This window comes from Delphinapterus leucas, chromosome 10 (assembly GCF_059928025.1).
Source record: "Delphinapterus leucas isolate spDelLeu-1000000601 "Yukka" chromosome 10, BTC_Dleu_Yukka2, whole genome shotgun sequence".
In the NCBI taxonomy this organism is placed as follows: domain Eukaryota; kingdom Metazoa; phylum Chordata; class Mammalia; order Artiodactyla; family Monodontidae; genus Delphinapterus; species Delphinapterus leucas.
Window position 1 is genome coordinate 770,636 of NC_143138.1, and position 20,808 is coordinate 791,443.

Below are 20,808 nucleotides of genomic sequence, written 5' to 3' on the forward strand. Positions count from 1 at the left end.
CTTCTGGCTCTAGTGGAGGAGCCTGTGTCAATCCAACCATCTTGCTGAGAACAAGTAGAAAATCTGGACAAAGTGCACAACAAGTTGTTGAAAGACAATGGACAGCAACTGAGTCAGCCAGGACTTGAGAGACCAAGAGCTCAGAGAAGAGGAAAACACAGCAGAGCACCACATTCTTCCTTGCTTTCCCTATCGAAGCATTTGCTATATCCTAAGTGGAGAAAGCAGAGACTCGGCGCATTCACAGGGTGTTAGATCAGAGTCCTGGGTTCCCAAGGCAGCAGCACTGGAGAAGCCAAGAATTTGGAGAAATGGAAACCACGGGGAAGTGAGCACAGCATCCTGCAGTGCGCTTCACCTCGAGGCCTTTGCCAGTTCCTAACCTGTGTCCAATCAGAGTCCAAGGAACCAACGGGAGAATGTCAGCTAAGAGGCCACAAAACTGAGCAGAGCTGCCATAAAACTCATGGTACTAGAGAGAAAAGAGAGACCCCTGAGGGCTGGGACCTGGAGGCAAGGGGAGACTAGGAATGGTGCTGTCCACAGGAACCTGGACTGTCTCAGTCCCTGATGGGACCAGGGCGATCTGAGCCCATAGAACTCCCTGTTAGAAGGAAAGTAAATCCCATGAAAGATAAAGATAATATCATTCAGAGACTATACAATTTTTATCCACAATATCTAGCATCCAATCATAAAGTATCAGGAGTGCTAGTAAATAGGGCCAAATAAATGAAAACTAGGAGAAAAGTGTAGACAATAGGAACAGCCCCTTGGGTGATCTAGGTGTTGCTGTTATCAGACAGAATGTTTAAATAGCTCTGGTTAATAGCTAAGAGAATAGGTCGCAAAGGCACAGAACTGCTATTTTTAAAAATGCTAGAAATGAAATATATAATTACCACAGTGAAGAATGCAGAGATGTGCTCAACAGGGAACTCAGCAGAGCAGTGGAGAGAATGAGTGGAAACAGGTTCATAGAAAGACTGACGAAAGAGAAAAAAATGATGGAAAATATATATGAGAGCATAAGGAACACATGACACTGTGGGAAGGTGTAACATACATGTAATTGGAGTTCCAGGGGAAGGGACAGAGAAAAGGAGCAGAGGCAATATTTGAAGACGAATTGGCCAAGAAGTTTCCCAAAATGGTCCAAACATGAACCCAAAGATTTAAGAAGCCCTACAAAATTGAAGCAGGATAAATACAACAGGAGAGAAACACACTTAGATCCATCTGAGTTACATTGGGCTAAAAACATCACAGGTCAACATGTCGAAAACCAAAACCAAAAAGAATCTTCAAAACAGCCAGGGGTGAGAGCAACGTGCAAGGCAGCAAAACTTGTACTTACAACTGACTTTAAAAAAAAAAGGAATCCATAAGACGGTGAAATAACATCTTTAAAACGCGGAAAGAAAATGGTTGCCAAGTTCCAGACGTAGAAAAGTATTTTTTAAGTGAAGGCCAAATAAGGTATTTAGTTAAATCTATCCATGTGTAACATAGCAGACAAAGCTGTAAATATGCATTAAAAACACTATTTCTGCCATACAGTCCTCTGCTAACATCCATGCTCCTTCCCACCAGCCTACAGACCTACAAGGAAACAGATGAGATGGGAAACCACGAGTTATTTTTAAGGGCAACCAACCAATTCCTCTCCTGTTCTTGGTCCAGTTTACAACCGCCAGCCAACTTTTATCTTTGTATTTAAATATATAAAATGCTGTGCCTAAGAAACTATGTCCCTATATAAGTAAACCTCTGTGGTGATTCAAAAACATGAGAAAAATGAATTTAACTACTTCACCTGGCACCACCTAGCCACTGAGGGGGGCAGCAGTGCCTTGCCCCCTCTCTCTACATGACCTTCCTAATGTTCCTGCTCTGGACACAGAAAGCTCAGGAGTGAGGTGTGGCCCTGAATAAAGGCGTAAATCATTTTCTGGAGATGCATTGCCCGTTGAGGGGTATGTGGAGACCGTCTGAAAACCTCTCCTTAATAAAGTCCACAGGGCGTGAGGGAACGATCGCGGGCTTTGGCGGCAGCCAGATCTTCTGGACGACTCTCCACGTTAACCACTTCCCAGCTGAATGACCAAAGCACTGAGCCTCTCTGAGCCTTGTTTTCTCCGTCTTCTAAATGGGAATATGAATACCCACCTCAAAGAGTTGGGAAGATTCAATTAGATCAGGAATCTGAAGTTCTGAGTACACTGCGTGAGTTGTACTTGGCCCCCAAATAGTAGGTATCATTTGTACTACGCAGGTGTGTCGGTGTGTCAGGTGGGAGGAAAGTGCTGAATGACAAAGCACTGAGTGGGAAAAACGAGAGCTAAGTCCGTCCTCACTGGAGAATGGTGACGAGTGGGGCTGGGCGCTAACAAAGGAACTTGGTATTTACGTGGCGAGTTCCCTCTTCGGCGGGCTGTGAAGTTTGGTTGCCTTAGAGATGGTACAGTCATTAGCCACCAGCAAAAATAAGCATGCTGTGGAGAATTTAGAGGAAAATGCATTTAATTAAGTACCATCTGAACCACCCACGCTGTGAACAAGGAATCTGGCAACAAGGGTGTTATGGTTGCCAAGTTCCTGCCAAATGTTATTTTCTTAAGTTCGTGTGTTGGTTTTTTCCTGACCAAGACCTGAACAAAGAACTCCAGATGGCAACGTGGAGAGAGGAAGCCCGTCCCCACAGACCAGAAGTCTCCCAGAGCCCCGAGAAGATTGGAAAAAACTTTAACAATATTTCCCCTGGATGGAGGAAGGGCGTGGGTACCGCAGCAAACACGAAGTACGGAATGATGATTAAAGTTTAGGGCGAATTCTCTGAGGATGCCAATCATGTTTTTTCATCTTTGAATGTGCCCTTCCCCCTTCCCCCCCGCCTCCACCCCAGGGGCCTGTGCAAAGCACAAGTTCTCACCAAGTGCTGGTGAGGCCTGGACAGGTCACTCAGAAAGCTTGGAGCACACGTGGCAGTGTAAAGCATGAGGACTAAGCACTTCACGTGTGTGTGAACTTTAGTCCTTGCAACAAGCCATGGCAACCGATTATCACCCTCAGGTTTTAGCAGAAGCTCCATCTCAGAGAATTTCAAGAGTTTGCCTGTGAACACAGAGCTGGCCTCCAAACAAGGCCTGTCTGAAGTCAAAGGTCATATTCTAGCACTGCACTGAGAAACTGGGCAAAGTTCTCAAAAGTCCACCTTGATGTGAATCGGTAACTAAGAAAACAATGCATAAGATTAAGCCCGGCCAATAGGGAAAGACAGGCCAGTATGAGAATATAGGTCAAGAAACTCAAATACCTACTGTGTTGGGAAATCACAGGACACTCTGTGTAACGAAGAAATTTGGTGTCAAGGGGTCGGAAGTAAAAACATTCCAAAACGTCACGGAGGGCCCCGTGTTTGATGCAGCCCTGTCCACCAGGGGAGCAGTTTCCCTACATGCGGTTTTAAAGCCTCGTGCAGCCTCATGCAGGGCTGTGGTTTGTACACGCTTCTTTCTCCTCAGCTGAGAGAAAATGTGGGTGTGAAAGTTGCAAGTATAAATGTGAAATCTGTTTAGTCCCTTGTTAAATTTTCTCCTAGATGTCAGGTGGAATGCCAAAGAGAGACAATGACAGAAATCTTGTTTTTGTAAGTCTTTGGAGATAGAAGATACTGGAGTGTAGATGTGGAAAGTACTTCTGTGGGAGCTGCCCGTGCAATTCTGTCCCATCGGGGTGACTCACCTCCACTCCAGGGTCCCCACCATCATGTAGACCCATCATTCATGAACTGAAGGTGCCCACTTCTCTCCCAAATGTCTCTACTGAGCTGCAAAGCCTGTGCTAAGTTAGCTTCCAAACAACTCCCATTATATGTGGCAAACAGTTCAAGTTCAATAGATCCAAAGTCAAGCTCATCATCATGTAAACCTCCAAATGTCCAAATACGTTCTCACTTGGGTGCCCGCCCCCCCCACCCCCGCCAACGTTAAGGTCCTCTCACAGCCCTGGGAGCTGGAGACACAAGGGTCATCTTTCATACATCTCTCTGTCTCCCTCCAAATCCAATCAGCCCCTAGTTCCGCCGGGGCCATCTTTGGATACTTCCTGATTTCTCTCCGTTTCCAGGACCACTCTTAGTTCATCTTTATTCCTCACCTGAAATAAACCAAGTCTCCCCATCATCCTCTCTGCGGTGTTGTTCCGACAAAATCCACGCTCCACACTGCATCCAGAGGGGTCTTCGTGAAACTGAATCCGGTCCTATTACTTCAACGTTAAAAAGCTTTAACGTTTTCTCCAGACACTTCTGTATAAAATCCGAGTCTTCACAGGCCGTGCAAGGGCCTTCATGATCTGCCATCTTCTTATCTCTCCATTTTGGACCCTTGTCATTCCTACATTGTTATTTCAAATGGTCTACAATAGATAGAAAGACAGGTAGATGGAGGAAAGATAGATAGATAGATAGATAGATAGATAGATAGATAGATAGATCATAAATAGATGATAGACGATAAGTAGAAAAGTAGGTGATAGATGAATAGATAACCACACAGATGGTTGCTGACAGATAGGAAGGGAGGGAGGAGGACCGCATGTCTGCGGGTGAAGTTGCAGCAGTGGAGCTCTGTGAACCCGCAGACGCAGGCAAACACTGTGGGCAACGGGAAGGTCAGAGCCAACACACGGCCAGCAGAGTCGGTCCATCCTGAGAAGAAAGTTCTGGTCTGATCCCATAGATGGTGAGGTCTGAAGAAGACCAGCCTCCTGGTGCAAATGCTGAGAAGAGTGAAAGGAAAGCAAGAGAAGAACTAAACAAGGGAGAGAAGAACACAAGATGGGAAACGTGAGAGCAGCGGCTGCAGAGCAGAGAGAAAAGACGCATTCACACTGAACCTGGAGAAGAGGAGGCATCAGTACTAAAGACACAGGAGCGAACACAGCCCAGGATGCAGGATATACGCTCCTGCTTGGGATGGACTAACAGGGATCAGAGTCACCCTCCTGCCTTAAACAACAGCAACAAAAAGGAAGATATGTTTTCAGACACTGACAGCAGGTAGCACAAGAGAGTAACTCCTGAGAGAAGAGAAACGAACGGGTGAGCCCTGGGGGCTCCAGTGTGCTCCAGAGAAGTAACAGTGCAGGAAGCAGGCGCCTGAACAAAGCCGGCCAGTCTCCCCAAGTCGAGCTGATGGGGCTGAAAACTCAGGGATGTCGAGGTGGCCAAGCTTGCCGAGGAGAGTAACAGAGAAGAGAGAGCTTCACAGGAGAGAGAGACCCTCCCAGAGGGCACGCCCCAGTGATCGGAGGGCAGTTCCCCTCTCCTCTCCTGGAGGACTGACCCTGAGCGAGGGAGGGAGGTGGGAGGGAGAGCATCCGGATGAGCGGCCAAAGGATCCCCGAGCTTGCACAGGGCAAGGGAGCGTCGACCTTCCTACAACCAGACTGAAAAAGCCTTGCAACACGCAGTGCGTTGGGTGTGCTCAGAAGGCAAGAATATCCCGGAAACCAGGGTGGCTCTGGTGCCTCCCAACAGAGCTTGAAAGCAAGCTTCAAAAGGACTGACTGTTTCCAAGTAACTTACTGTGTCCCAGAACAAGGCCCGAGCGTATTTAAAGGAATATACAAAACTACCCAACACCCCACAAGATAAAAAAATGCAACATCTGCCATCCACTCAAAACTCATCAGACCAAGTGGCAAGAAAATACATTCCATAATGAGGGGGAAGGGTGAAATCTATCAACATACTCAGACCCCGAGATAACACAGACGGAATAACTAGTAGACAAAGACACTAAGACAGTTGTAACTACGTTCCATACGTTCAAGAAGGTAGAGAAAAGGGTGAGAATACAAGAGCCACATGGAAGATATAGAAAGCAGCCCTACACTTGGGAGCGGAATGCCTCAAAGCTTGAGGCATCTCTTTGATACATGAGAGGGACATAGCAACGTCCGCTTGCATTATCTAGAATGATCATACCATTTGTTGCCCAAACAAGTATGCTTTTGAGAACGGAAGGGCACAATTGGTCATTACTTGGGACCACAAGTAGAAACTACCCAGGATAACTGTGACATGTGATGAGGGGAATATTCCCCCCCCCGAAACTCAGCAAGATTAAACCAGGGGGCAAGAAGCTCTGTAGTACATGACCATCGAAAGCAGTCGGCGTTATAGAATTCCTGGACTTGAAGAAATGCTTTCAGCCTTTTGGAAATCTCAGCCACCCATACTAATGCGTGCCATAAATCTGCCTGAGATGAGTTTTTCCTCTGCTCCCCTCCCCAGTCTGCTCCAGGACCACCCTGGACCTCATTTTACTGTTGGGTCTGACTCTTCCACTGAGTGTCTCAGGCTTAGGTTCTATGGTCCCTCCCCCATCAAACTTTCTCTGCCCCACAGGACCCCACCGTCAACAGAGCTAAGATAAAGAGGGTGAAGCGTGAATGAGCTCTTTGGTGAGACAGTTACATCATGTTACACCCTGGAGGCAATGCCTCAGACTAGGGACTCCTGGAGTGAAGGTGTCAGGTGCCCTCTGAGGGCAGGTGAAGCTGGCTTTTCAGGCTGGCCCTCAGTCACACAGGTAGCTCCCTTTTGACTAAGTGTTGGCAAATCCCCTGCCGGCCGGCATCCCTCAATACTCTAAATTATTTGCCCAAGTGAGCCAAAATACTGAGGGCTGCCAGAGAGGAAGAGAATCTCTTGCAAGGTGAGAAACAAGTTCTCGTGAAGCTGTCAAGTTTCAACCTGCTGGTGAGAAACTCCAGTCCAGGGGTCCAGCACGGAAAGACCCTGGTGTGTTGGTGACCAGAGCGAATCCCCCTGTTCTTGTGAATAATGAGATTATCGCAGATCCCAGGGTTGTGCTGTGACCTGATTGAAATCTGGGCCTAAACCCTTCCTGGGGCGCATGATGAACCAGGGGAGCTCAGAGAACTGTTGTCACCACCTCTTCGAATAATTAAGGCGTTTAACTTAAAAATTATAAGCTAGACTTTTTGCCAGGGACTCAGATAAAACAGCAAAAGTGGGGGAAACGGTGTCTCTGTTTGAGTTAAAGGGCAGGTTCAAGCTTGGAGGAGGGCAAGAGTTAGCAGAGGAGGCTCCCAAGACCTGGGACCAGGACGGACCTGGGGGAGCCGTCCCGCCGGGGGAGCCCCGCTGCGGGAGAGACTGCCATGCACTGGTGACCGCATGTCAAACAAGACGCTTCCCTCCCTCCCGAAGCTCGTCTTGGAAAACAGGCCTGTCCCAGCATGTGGGGAAAACACACAAAGCACACTGAGCTCAGATACGAATCTGAACGCCATGGAGGACAGCCAAAAACGCAGCATCTTCTCAGCCACTGACAATCGTTAGCTGCCTCTGTTCCTTGCGGGTCAGTGAGAGCTGGGACCCAGCCTGGCTCCCAGCAGAGAGCAGCTGAACGCGGGGAGCCCCTGCTAATACACCAGGGAAGTATGATTTGCTTGTGCCAGACGTCGTCTCGGGAGGACAAAACTGGTCAAGAGAAAAACATGCCTTCTCCAGTCTTACACATACAGGGATGTGGCAGTCTGCAAGCGTTCGGGCGCTTAAATAAGCAGGTTTTTGTAAATGCCTAATTAATAGCTAAAGGTTGTCAGCGAGGCTGCGACACCGAGAAGACAAATGCTGGATTTAGTTTCTCTTCAGCGTCTTCAGTTTTTACGTCCTCTGGCTTTGGCTGTAGAAGGTCCACATCCTGGGAACTTAAGCAAACCAGAGCAGAAGTGCACTCTCACCCAGGCTTCCTGTCACGTTGGTCCCAGAATCAGGTCTTTTCAGAGATTCAAACAGGTGACTCTGGGCGCCCACAGGTCCTCACACTTGGTTGCTGACAGGGTGCAGAGCAGGACGGTGAGAAAAGTCGGGCCGAGGGTTCTTCCCCAGGTTTCCTGGGCCAGCAGGCAGCAGGGCCCGCAGGCACCGCAGAGCCCAGAGGGTGACACGGCCTCTGGGGACCGGCCGCTGGCCACGCAGGACCCAGGTCTGCCCCAGGGATCCCGCCGCTCCTCCAGCACCCACCCGCCCCCCAGGCCCCCGCCAGTCCACCTGGGACCACACCGTGACCCAGGAGCATGGTAGAAAGGACGCCTCTCGCTTACACCCCGTCTCCCTTCTTATCTACCTCCTCTTGTTACTTCCTTTCTTGGCTTCTGTCCAAAATTTGTTTCTTTGGGTATAAATCCAGAAAGAACAAATGGTATCATGTAACGATGAGAAATCAACATGCAAATCCTCTTGTTTGGTTCGGGGAGGAGCCTGAAGCGTCGGGTGCCCCCATGTCCCATCATCTCGCACACAAGGGTCCACGTGTCTGTAATGTCTCCATCCCCTGCTGTAAACGGCATACACAGCAGTCTCCCCTCTGCTGACTGACGCCCAGGGGGGCCCAGGTGCCACACTGCCAGGGAGGGTCGGTCAGACCTTCAACTAGTTGCGTCCTCAATTCTACCCGCAGGGAATGGGGAGGCTCACGACCTGTCTCAGAAAACACCCAAAGGACTCTGAGTGGCCAACCAAATACCAGACAATTTGTTGATAGGCAGGGAAGGTACAGTGGGACTCGCCAGAGCCTGGGGATAAAACCGCTCAGAATGAGCCCTGATTAAAGAAAAATAGCAGGGGCACTTGGGCCAAAGAAGAAAGAGAGAGTTTTGCCTCATCACACCAGCAGGCGGTGTGAGGTGCGGCGATCAAGACGGCATGACATTGGGGTAAGGATATATGACAAACCAACCGCACAGAATAGAGCATAAATCAGACTCATACATAATATATATGACAGCTTCACATCTGATAAAAGTTGGATTTTAAAATCAGAAGGGAAAATGGATTATTTAGCAAAGAAATTTATTCCTAACTCACATCATGCACCAAAATAAATTTCAAATGGATTTTACAGAATTACATACAGAAAATTACCAATAAAAAAACGAGAAAGCAATAAAGCTAAATCCTGATCTAATCCCTAGTAGGGACAGTGCTCCTAAGCATATTCACAAAAAAGATTGATATGTAGGACTATATGAAAATTTGAAATTCTCTACATAACAAGAGAATTGATTAAATTAAAAGATGGACGATGAACCAGAAGGCAAGAACTTAAAACTATTTGATAGCGAGTGGTTAAAATTCTGAGCAAAGCTTTTAGTAAATGAGACTGGATTACTAGCTGTGTGAGTTTGGATGGATCATTTAACCTTCATAAACTTGTATGATTTTAATGGGGATAATAATTGATTAGATCTCATAGGATTGTGAGGATTAAAAGAGATAAAACAGCATTAGCGGGACTTCCCTGGTGGCGCAGTGGTTAAGAATCCGCCTGCCAACGCAGGGGACACGGTATCAAGCCCTGGTCCGGGAAGATCCCACATGCCACGGAGCAACTAAGCCCGTGCGCCACAACTACTGAGCCTGCGCACCTAGAGCCCATGCTCTGCAACAAGAGAAGCCACTGCAATGAGAAGCCCGTGCACCGCAACGAAGAGTAGCCCCCACCCGCTGCAACCAGAAAAAGCCGGCGTGCAGCAACGAAGACCCAATGCAGCCAAAGGAAAAAAAAAAAAAACAGCATTAGCATAGCAAAAGGCACTTAGTGAAGGCTTCCTGAATGTTTGCTGTAATTATTACAACTATTGTTAAATTATTTATTATAATAAATAAATAATATTAAATATTTACATTCATAAGTACTGAATTTTATTATTAAATACTTCAATAGAATTATGAGTAAAGACTTGAGGAGGTAATTCAAACCAGAAGAAAACAAATGGGACACCGTGAAAGCCGTTCACCAGTATCAAAGCAGCAATCAGAGCAGCGGCGCATCTAAGCCGTAACTCGGGGAGTGCTGTGAATTCTTAAGCCTCGCTCGTATAATCTTCCCGGAGGGCAATTCATCAGAACGTATCAAAATGATATAAAATTATGTTTATATCAATTCATCTAATAATTCTACTTCCAGAATTTTATCTAAGGAAACAGTCAGATATGTGCAAGAGAAAAAAGTGTATCAAGATTATTAATCATAATAGAAAAATATCAGAAACAACATAAGGTCCAACAAAGGAATGTTCTCCCATCAGGCAATGGAATTCCATACAGCCATTGAAAGTCAAATTGTAGAAAAATATTTAGAAGCGTGTGAGAATGTTCACAAGTACTTCTTCAATGAATATAAGTAAGGTACAATTCCGTTCTATATTTTATTTCAACTTTTTAAAAATTATATATTCTAAATACACAGACAGACTATAAATAAATGTATGTATATATGCATTCATGTATATAATCTGAAACAGAAATAGATACACTGTTTAGATGGGGGTGGTAGAAATGCTAGAGATTTTTCTGTTTTGTCTTCTCTTTGTGCCTTGTCTGTTTTCTATAATTTCTACTTTATTTATGTGGGTCGCTTCTTTCTTATTAGCAAAAAATGCAGCAGCTATTATTTTAACAGCCCCTGTGATTATTTTCATCCTTATATTACTTTCCAAGCTACTATTTTTATCTCAAATTGGAAACGGAGAAGGCCAGCCAATCCCTCATTTAAGGGTCTTGTTTCTACCCAACCTGTGGTGTGAGCGCCTCTCCAAAGAGCCTCCCAGCGCAGGTTATTGCTCAACCAACACAACCGTGCTGGACACCTACCCCGCTTCCTGTCCCCTTTTGGGGAAATAGAGGCAAATGCAAAGAGCTCTGGATTTGGAGCTCACGGTCCTGGTAGATTTCCTCCTACTCTTCTTCTCCCTCTAGTTCCCTATTCTTTGGTATTATCATATATTTTAATTTGTAATTTTATAGTTATTGCTTTGTTTAATATTTCTCTCTCTCATACTCTAGACTCCAGGAGGGCAGGAAACCGTATCTGGTTTTCTCAGCACTATATACACAACACCTAGAACAGCTTTTAAGACATAGTAGGGGGCTTCCCTGGTGGCGCAGTGGTTGAGAGTCCGCCTGCCGATGCAGGGGACGTGGGTTCGTGCCCTGGTCCGGAAGATCCCACATGCCGCGGAGCGGCTGGGCCCCTGAGCCATGGCCGCTGGGCCTGCGCGTCCGGAGCCTGTGCTCCGCAACGGGAGAGGCCACAGCAGTGAGAGGCCCGCATACCGCAAAAAAACAAACAAACAAACAAACAAACATAGTACGTGTTCAATAAATATTTGGGAAATCAATGACAGGAGAGTGACTGTCAGTGGTAAGAGCTGTGACAATGGTGATGAACAGTGACAATGATGAAGATGAGGAATGAACATGCACAGAGCAAAATAAGGCCAAAAAGAGGGTCAGCCTTTTCTACCCTTTCCAAGTGGGTGATTGAGAAGAAAGATTTTCTGCAAGAGGTGAGGTTTGATTGTCCTTAAAATATGAATTGATGAATGCAAGTAGATGGGATGAGAAATGGGGGGAGAGAATCTCATTAGACAGAACAATATAAGGAAAGTGAAAGAGGCGTAAAAGAGAAAGACCCGTGGGGAACCTGCCCGGAGCTGGGCGTGGCCAGAGCACAGGACGCAGGGACGGAAGAGTAAGAGAATAACCAATAACCAGACCAGGAAGAGCCTTCTGTTCCATGATAAGGAGTTTAAATTTCACCCAGGAGACCTTTGGAGCCTCTGAGAAATTCTGAGGAGGAGTGACTTGAGCAAATTTGTATTCTAGAAAGCTGACTCTGATTGGGGCAAAGGGGGAAATGTGGAAAGGAAGAGATGGTTTGACTGAGGTGAGTCAACGAAGCAAACAGAGCTTGGCCACAGTCTGGACTGGAGAGGTGGGTGCCTTGAGGAGGAAAGTCGAGGTTGACTCCCAACTTTCCAGCTTAGGCAACAGAGGACGGTGTGCAAATCAATGAAATAAGGAAAGTTGGAGAAGAAGACAGTGAGACCAAAGCTCACCTCCTTCTAGATGCCATTTTCTTTGGGCCCAGACATCTGCAAAGTGGAAATAAAATAACTGGGTAATGAATGGAGGCCACACATCCAGGTGTCATAATTCCCAGGGTAATCCATGAGCATTTCAAGAGGGGTCTTTTGAAACTGAGTGTGTTAAATGAGTTAGTCTGGCTTGTTGGGGCTGCCCAACTATCACTGTTTTCTTTAAGTTTATTTGCATTAATATTTTTTATGTAGTAAGTAAAAATCTAAGAGAAAAAGCAGGATAGAAGAAAAGGTAATAGTTAAAAAGTGTGTTTATAATAATGACAATTTTTTAAAAAGAAGGACTTCTAATGGTGGAACCACCCACGTGGGTCATATTTAGGGCCATCAGAGACATGGCTTGTTTCTTCTCTTGCCTCATGTGTTTAAAATTCCCAAACAGGGGCTTCCCTGGTGGCGCAGTGGATGAGAGTCCGCCTGCCGATGCAGGGGACACGGGTTCGTGCCCCGGTCTGGGAAGATCCCACATGCCGCGGAGCGGCCGGGCCCGTGAGCCATGGCCGCTGAGCCTGCGCGTCCGGAGCCTGTGCTCCGCAACGGGAGAGGCCACAGCAGTGAGAGGCCCGCGTACCGCTAAAAAAAAAAAAAAAATTCCCAAACAGGAACTCAGCCCCTAGTCACTATCATGACTGAGTTAACAGGATGTGTCTGGGCCAAAGTGCACCTGGGTTTATACACCAGCACTGCCACCTCCTAACTCTGGGACCTCAGTCTCTTTTGTTTCGTGGTGCCTCAGTTTCTTCATCTGCAAAACCATGGTAATAATTTCGACGTCCCTGGATTGTTGAGAAGGTTAAATGAGACTATATGTAAAGTCCTTAAAACTCACAGTGAGTCTCAAGAAATGCTAGCTGCTTTGGTAGTGATAAGGTTTCCAGGGCGTCTTTGTGCATTTTCATGACCCGCTGCACCTACATGGTTACTTTCCTTACGCTGTCACAGGCTGAAACCATCACACTTCTGGGTGCCGGCCCCAGAGCTGCAGACAGGCAGGGTCCTGAGCGAACTACGCCGTCAAGCCCTAAGGGGCAGGAAGCAAACAATGTGAGACACAAACAGAATCAAACACCATGTAAACAGCCATGCAAAACTCACAGGGCCTTTGGAGATCCTTATAAAGACAACAGCCACAACTATGAGAGTAAAGCAGTAATTACGGCAATTCACCTTAATGGAGGCGATTAAGCCGACTGGGGGCGGGAGCCTTCCCTGAGGGCCCGCTCGCTTCTCCCACTTAAGGTCCCTGCGGTTCAGAAGCGCAAAGCAAGCGTACAGCCCCAAGTCTCCCTGCACAAGGTCGAGGGAGAAACCCCCAAAGCTGCGCTTGGACTCCTGTCTGAGGGGCACGTGCTCAGGATGGGGGGTGGGTTAGGAACTGGGCCCTGGCTGGGCCACAGCCATGGCAGTGGCCAGGTATCTACTGAGGCTTCACTGTGTTTTCCCGCCTGGACGGCAGAGTGAGAGCTGCGGTCCTGCCAGTGGCCTGCAGGGCGGGATTGTGGTGGAGCCACAGCCGAGAGCAGACTGAAGTTAGGGGGACCCTGGCCAGCGCGACCTCAGAGACGGATTTTGATAGGGAGAAGGATTCAGAGTTTTGCTGCAGACGGTGCTGGTACAAAACGTGTTCCCAAACATCCAGCCACAGCATCGCCCTGTAAACGCACTTCCACGCTTAGTTTGCTGTAAGGACAGGGCTGCAGCCATTTCAACAGGCAACAACCCTAAACCTCCCTCCCACCCAGTTCTACGCAAAGGAGAGTCTGTGCCCGGCCTTCTTCTCCCATCTTCCCTCTGACAGCCTCTGGGGTCCGGGGCTGAGGGCACGAGTGTCGTGCTCTCAACGACCCGGAGAAGTTGTGGTAACGGTCAGGGTCGCGGCCAGCCCCGAGGAGGGAGCAGAGCACGCACACCCACAGTTCTCTCTCGATTTGGGAATGACCTCTGCCCTCCAGGGGCAGGGGGCCGTCAGGCCCAACTCATGCTCTCCTCGCCCTCAGCCTGCCAGGGCCACCAGCATCCCCGCATCCTCCCTAGAGGAGGTGCGGGGATGGGCACACGTGAGCCCGGAGCAGGCTCAGCCCCTGCCCAGTTTTGGTGGTCTGGGGACCCACACCGCTGCCTCGGGCTCCAGAGGAAAAGTACCACAAACAAGCCCTGTGTTTTATAAACTGAGCAGCTTCCCTCCGGCTTTGATCTGTTCTCAGTTGGCACAGTGACGGGCACGGTGATGGCCAGGGTTCAGGACGGCATTGAGGACGGCTGCTCCCCTGGGGCCATGCAGCGGCCTCCATCCAGCGGGCCCGGCTTTGCTGCCCCACGTCTGCCCGGAGCCCTCCCATCCTCTGGTCTGGAATCTCACTCGTGTGCTTCTGTCTGCCCGTCCTTCCGTCTGTCCGGAGTCCCCGGTGCAGCTCTGCTTTGGTGTGCCAGCTGTGGTCTGAGAGGTTAGGGAAGGAGGCTGCGGGGCCGGGGGTGGACATCACCACCCTGAAGCCTCAGAGATTTTGTGTCGTGTTTTCTCCACTTTCAACATGAGGTTCCAGAAAAGTGCCATCAGTGCTGACTAATGACAAAAGTTACAATCCATGGAGGGTCCACGAAACAACGAGCAACATACAGTCGCCCCTCAGTGTTTGCAGGGGAAATAAATGGGTTCCAGGACCCCCGTGCATATCAAAATCCGGGGTGCTCAAGTCCCTTGCGTAAAATGGCGAAGCGTTTGCATACAACGTATGCACATCCTCCCGTATGCTTCAAATGATCCCTAGATGACCTATAACACCTAATACAATGTAAATGCAATGTAGGTTGTTGTAAATACAATGTAAATGCCGTGTAAACACTTGCCAGTCTGTGGGAAATTCACGTTTTGCTTTTCAGAACTTTCTGGAATTTTTTTCACGTCTTTTCCATCCATAATTGGTAGAGTCTGTGGCTACAGAGCTCATGGGTATGGAGGGTTTAATGTGTATTTACCACTCGTTTAATCCTCACAAAGGGAGGTGAAGAAACTCCGGCTCAAAGAAGCCACGTGACTTCCTCGGGGGTCGCATCCGCTGGCGAGGGGCGGAGCTGAGGCGGACGCCCGTGTGCGCTGATGGTGGTGGCCAGCGTGAGACAGGCCTCCGCATCTGTGCTGGGGCAGGGTGGTGGCCAGAGCACTGGCCCAGGCCCACCCCTTCCAGTGTGTGTAGCAGGCTCCTGGGGTCCCAGGGGACAGAGCAGCTAAGCCCAGGGTCAGGGTGGGGGGACCATGTTCCCACATCCAGGACAGGTACTGCAGACCTGCTGGCAGCAGGGCCGTCCTGGCATCTCCCCGCAACACTCCTCCTGGGAATCAATTCAATCAAGACCCCAACTGGTGATGGACCTGCTCCTGGCACATCAGACAGACCCTCCCCTCCTCAACCCACATCCAGGGTCCCTTATGAAAACCTGACAGCCTGCGGGCCTTTCCCATCGATCTGGACTTGGGAGCAGAAACTACAGCAAAAGGGATCTTCCCCCAGTAGATTTTTAAGAATAAAGAGAGAGGAAAATTAAGTCAGACGTTTAGGGGAAAGAGATCCTTTCTTTTACAGCAGCAACGCTAAGAGTCTAAATAGCCACCTGCCTGCGGTCAGTGTCCTGCCCCTTTGAAGCCCTTCAGCCTCCTTCCAGGCCCTTTGATCTCACGCCCCCTTTCCTCTCCGGCCCCGGCTGCTCCTTCTAGATGTTTCTCCCGCGGAATCTCTTTTTTTTTTTTTTTTAAAGAATATGTTGGGGGTAGGAGTTTATTAATTTATTTATTTTTGCTGTGTTGGGTCTTCGTTTCTGTGCGAGGGCTTTCTCTAGTTGCCACAAGCAGGGGCCACTCTTCATCGCGGTGCGCGGGCCTCTCACTATCGCGGCCTCTCTTGTTGCGGAGCGCAGGCTCCAGACGCGCAGGATCCAGACGCGCAGGCTCAGTAGTTGTGGCTCACGGGCCTAGTTGTTCTGCGGCATGTGGGGTCCTCCCAGACCAGGGCTCGAACCCGTGTCCCCTGTATTGGCAGGCGGACTCCCAACCACTGCGCCACCAGGGAAGCCCTCCCGCGGCATCTCTTAATCGTCGGCTTGTTCAGCAGCCGCATCCAGCCGTAAAGGCTGTTGATGTCAGTAGCGCCCCCGCGTCTCTGAAACCTCCCAGCTCTCCACTCCCAGCCTCTCCCAGGTGGGAGTTCCTGGCCTCTCTCACCTGGACTCCGGTCGTGGCTCACGGCCCAGGGCGGGGTCCTCGGCTGAAGTTCTGGTCACCTGACACTAAGGACACTGCACACCCACGAGGGTCGGGGCCGCTTCCGGAGCTCCTTGCTCAGGGCTCAGCCGAACCTGCCCCTCCTGCCCCCGCCCCCAACAGGTGCCAGGCCTGGCGCAGAAGCTGCTCTGGGCGAGGGGTCAGCATCGGCCTGTGGGACGCCCGGGGGCGGAGCCTAGAGCTGGGGCCACATTCGGGGCTGGGCTTCAGCTGTGGGAGCCGCGAGCCCCTGGCTGCTCCCTGACACCACAGGAGGGGCGAGGCCGTGGGGTTGGGGGCAGGCGAGAGAGGAGGAAGGGGAGGAGGGGCTGGAGGACAGAGCATCTGGGGACAGGACCCACAGGGGAGCAAGGGAAGGGCGGGGCAGCAGCCGGAGGTGATGGATAGGACAGCCACGGCGCCCAGAGGTGCCGGGGGCGGGGGTCTGCCAGGGAGGGCCTGCAGGGGAAGGGCCTGCCGGGGGCAGCGGGGGCTCCGGGGTCCGCAGGGGCCGAGTGGGTGTGGGCGGGAGGGGCTGGTGGCCTGACGGCAGGGGGGAGGGGCCATCAGGTCCCTGCTAGTCGCGTGGAGCTCGCGGTTCAAGCACACGGTTCGGGGAAGAGGGTGGGTGTGGGAGGACAGGCGACAGAAGATGCCCAGCGAGCCGCTGGAACGGGGACAGGGCCGGGCTGCCTCTGAGCGGCCCCCTCACGCCGAGGGCGCTGAGCGAGTCTGTGCGGACCCCCTTGGCCCCCAGCCCCCTAGCAGGTCCCTGGGTGGCGGCCGCAAGGCCAGGGCCAGTCCCCCGCCCACGTGTGCCCATGTTCATCCATCCACAGAGAGTCAGCGCATGTGCTGGTCCGACCTCAGCCCCCAGGGCTAACGTTCCAGCCAGGGTGCTCCGTCCAAGGACCAGCCAGAGGCAGCACAGTCACCCCACGTGGCTGCAACACTGGAAAGCCAATGGCCGGCACTGAAATTAATCCGATTAGGAAAGGTCTACGCCGAGTCCCCAGGTGACCATGACAATCTCCCGACGTCAGGAAGGGCTACAGGCCGGCTGAGCCTATCCCGCTCATAGTGACATACGAGTGCTGAGTCTCCCCGGCGGCTGCTGAAATGCTCCATCCACCTACACAGAATTTACAAGGTCATTAGGAGCGAGCTGCATGTGAACCGAAGTGACATTTGGTGGTCTTGGGAATGGACTTGGAAAACAGAGGAATCTCTGTGTTGTCCTTTGCACGCAATACTGCCCAGCGTTTACTGCGTAGATATCAGCCAGGAGAGGCCTGTTTGCCCCCAACCATGCCGTGGGGCGGCTCCTTTAGTCTCCATTTAGGGGAGTGGAGTTGAGATGCAAACCCAGGTGGACCTGATTCTAGATCCAGATCCTCTGGGGGAGACGGTGTGAACGACAAACCCTGCAAAGCTCTGCCTGTGACAGGAATGTGGGAAAAGGGAGCCTCCCCCCACATACTCAGCCCCTGGCATCCTCCATCCCGATACCGTGCTCCTGGAGCTGCAGCTACGGCCAGTGACGCCCCCCGTGAAGCTTTTGGACGTCGCTGCTAACGTAGGGATTACGGGGAACAAGGGGTCGGATGCTGGCCAAGCCACCTGCTGGCTGCACCACTGACCCTGTTGGGCAGATTATTTTGCTGCTGTCCCTCATCCGATGAAACAGGGGCATCGAGGTGGTCGGGAGGGTTCGATGCGGACGAAGTGATGGGCAGGTGCCCAGTTGAGGAGGCATGCCATAAATGTCCATCAGGTTTTTTTAGAATAATCTCTTTCAAATCCTGTTCTCTTCACTACGTAATTCGGACTTCACAGAAAGACATTTCAAGCTAATATTCCTATTTGGATGACGGTAGTTTCTCCCAGTACGAGAGCCTCATTGGCCCTGCAGCCACGTAAATTAACTCCTATTAAAATCTGGTAAATACCGTGAGAGAACTGGACAGATTCAGAAAGTTCTAACTCAGATCACAACCAGCCATCGCCCTTGGGCCTCTTGCTTCCCCTCTGCAGCCGAACCATACGAACGAGGACGGGGGTGAAATCACCGAGCCTCACAGCACTGAAATCCGAATTCTCCGCAGTGTCAGGACGCGCAGACTGTTCGGCACTGTGTTTGTGAAGAAGAGACAGTTGAGAAAGCAGAGAATGCACACAGGAGAGATTGCCTACATCAAGAGTACACTGTTTTTAAAAATAAACAAAATCCTGTAATTAGACATTGAAAGCAGTGACTAAATCACTAAAAACAACGGCAGACCACAGGAATGCGTCTGTGGAACTCATCGTCGAGTATCAAGCCCACATCCAGCGATGCCCCGGGGCCAGCGAGGTTGGCTGCGGGTGTGAACAGGCGTCCAGCTTCTTCCCGAAACTCATGCTGGGGAACAAAATACACTGAACCTTCAGATGCAGCAGTGTGTTCCCAACTCTGTGGTCGCGTCACCATGTTAGCAACTGGAGTCGAACAGCAAAAATCACAAATCAGAGAAATCAGCAAAAAGGCAAATCAGAGCCTGTTAGCTCGACGCAAGCTGGTGGTTAAGCATTTACCAGCACTCCTTATAGATGTTTAATTTGGTCCAACTAAACCACAAAATTTCAAGCCAGAAACTAGAATCTATCTTGAATTGGTCTTCTTATTAACGGGACTCTTTACAGAGACAGACCATTAAAGTGAAATAGTATTTATTCTGCTTTTTAAAAAAAATATATGTATATATGTGTCTGTGTATATTTGAAATTAATAAATATTTTTATGGGAGAAGAGTGGCCTGGTCCAAAGTGAGAGGAACCAGGATAAATAAATAAGTGATGTTTACTTCAGAGCATCTTCCTTATTGTATTCATTGCCTGGCCTTATGGTTAAATCTCCAAATTTCTCTTTATTTAGTGATCGATTCATTTTCTTTCTTTCCTTCTTTCTTTCTCACTCATTCCCCTCCTTGCTCTGGTAAGGATTTATGATGAGATCTGCATGTTAAATTGTTACAAATTGATGTACAAGGCTAGCCTTTAAAGGTGGACAGAATCCATGAGTGAAGGGACAGCAGAAGCAGACAGAGATGTTAGGGGAAGGCAAGCAAGATGAAAACAGGGGTCACAATATTCATACAAAAAGATGTCATTTAAAGGTATATAAAGATTTCTCTAAATCGTTAAGATAAAAAATATATAATAGTCACAAACATGTATTCACCAAAAAAACAATTACAGCAGAATTTGTTAATACACTCCTTTCAGAATTAGATCTAACAGAAAAACGGAAGTTAGGATATTCTGATCATAATCCAATAAAATTAGAAAAATATAATAAAAAAGCTTTCTTAGAAACTAAAGTATATCTTTCTAAATAATCCATTTCATAATATTGAAAATCAAATTTTAAGTTAAATCTATCTCAAAAGCAATCAAAAAAATACTTTATACCAAAACAGATGCAGCTAAAGCAGTACTAACTGCTCTATCTTAAGATATTAGGGGGAAAAAAGTGTAAGAAAAAATTAGTAGGAAGAATCAATAAAGATATAAGCTGGAATTAAGAAGAATAAGAAAAAAAAGTAGAAAAGATAAATAAATCTTAAAGCTGATTACTTGGAAAGACCATTAAAATAGATAATGTCTTCATGGGCCTGATTAAGAAAAAGAAAAATAAAAGCAATATACAAAACTAGGGAAGAAAGAATACAGATACAAAAGGAATTATAAGAATAAAAAGTAAATAGTATGTGTAACTCTGGGGCAATGAAGTTAAAATCTAGGGAAAATTTACTGATTTTTCTAACAAATAGAAAAAGGCAAAATTTCCCCATGAAGAAGAAAAATATGTGAGTATACTATAGGAGAGACTCAAAGAGTGATTAAAGATGTACCATCAAAAAAGATCCCAGGGCAGCTGGTTTCAGAGCTGAGTCTTGTCTAGTATTTCTGTAAGGTGAATATTAATGTCGTATATATTTGCCTATGGCATATAAAAAGATGAAAATTTTCCTAATTCACTCTCTAAAGCTAGTCTATCCTTAATAACAAAGCTTGATAAGATTATCACAGTACTCCCAAAACCCTATAGAAAAATATTATTTATGAATTTAAAGTTCTGAATAAAAGATTAATGAATGAGATCTGAAGTGTCTCAAAAGAATAGAACAGAGTATGATCAAATCAGCTTTAACCCAAGAATGAACATGTATTTACTATTTGGAAACAGCAACATCACACAAGCACACCGCTGATGCTGAAGAAAGAGACCTTTTGTAAAAATTCAACGGCTGCTCTACCAACACTTCAGTTAAGTGGTAATAGAAATTGAATATATGCTGTATAATAGAGGACCAAAATACAACAAACCTCCTTGTAAATGAAGACGCTCTAAGTCACCTGCACTAAAATCAGGAAGAAGCAGGGCTACCCACTCCCACCGGGACTATTCAGTGCGGCTTTAGCCATCTGGCAAATGAAATGAGAAAAGAAAAGAGCCCATATAAGCCTTGGGAGAGTGAAGGCAAACTTCTTTCCTGGCTGGTGATGTGATTCTATACCTATCAAATTCA

General features: G+C 48.4%; 1 long non-coding RNA gene across 1 annotated transcript in view; it reads right to left on the minus strand.

Annotated features, from left to right (window-relative positions):
* Window positions 1-4,050: 4,050 nt before the first annotated feature.
* Window positions 4,051-20,808, minus strand: part of LOC149748107 (uncharacterized) — a 46,026-nt gene continuing 29,268 nt past the window's right edge. The window contains exons 3-4 of the long non-coding RNA XR_016394488.1: window positions 18,187-18,368; window positions 4,051-17,369 (exon numbers count right to left, since the gene is read on the minus strand). This is a non-coding gene — a long non-coding RNA (uncharacterized LOC149748107). The remainder of the gene's footprint in view (window positions 17,370-18,186; window positions 18,369-20,808) is intronic.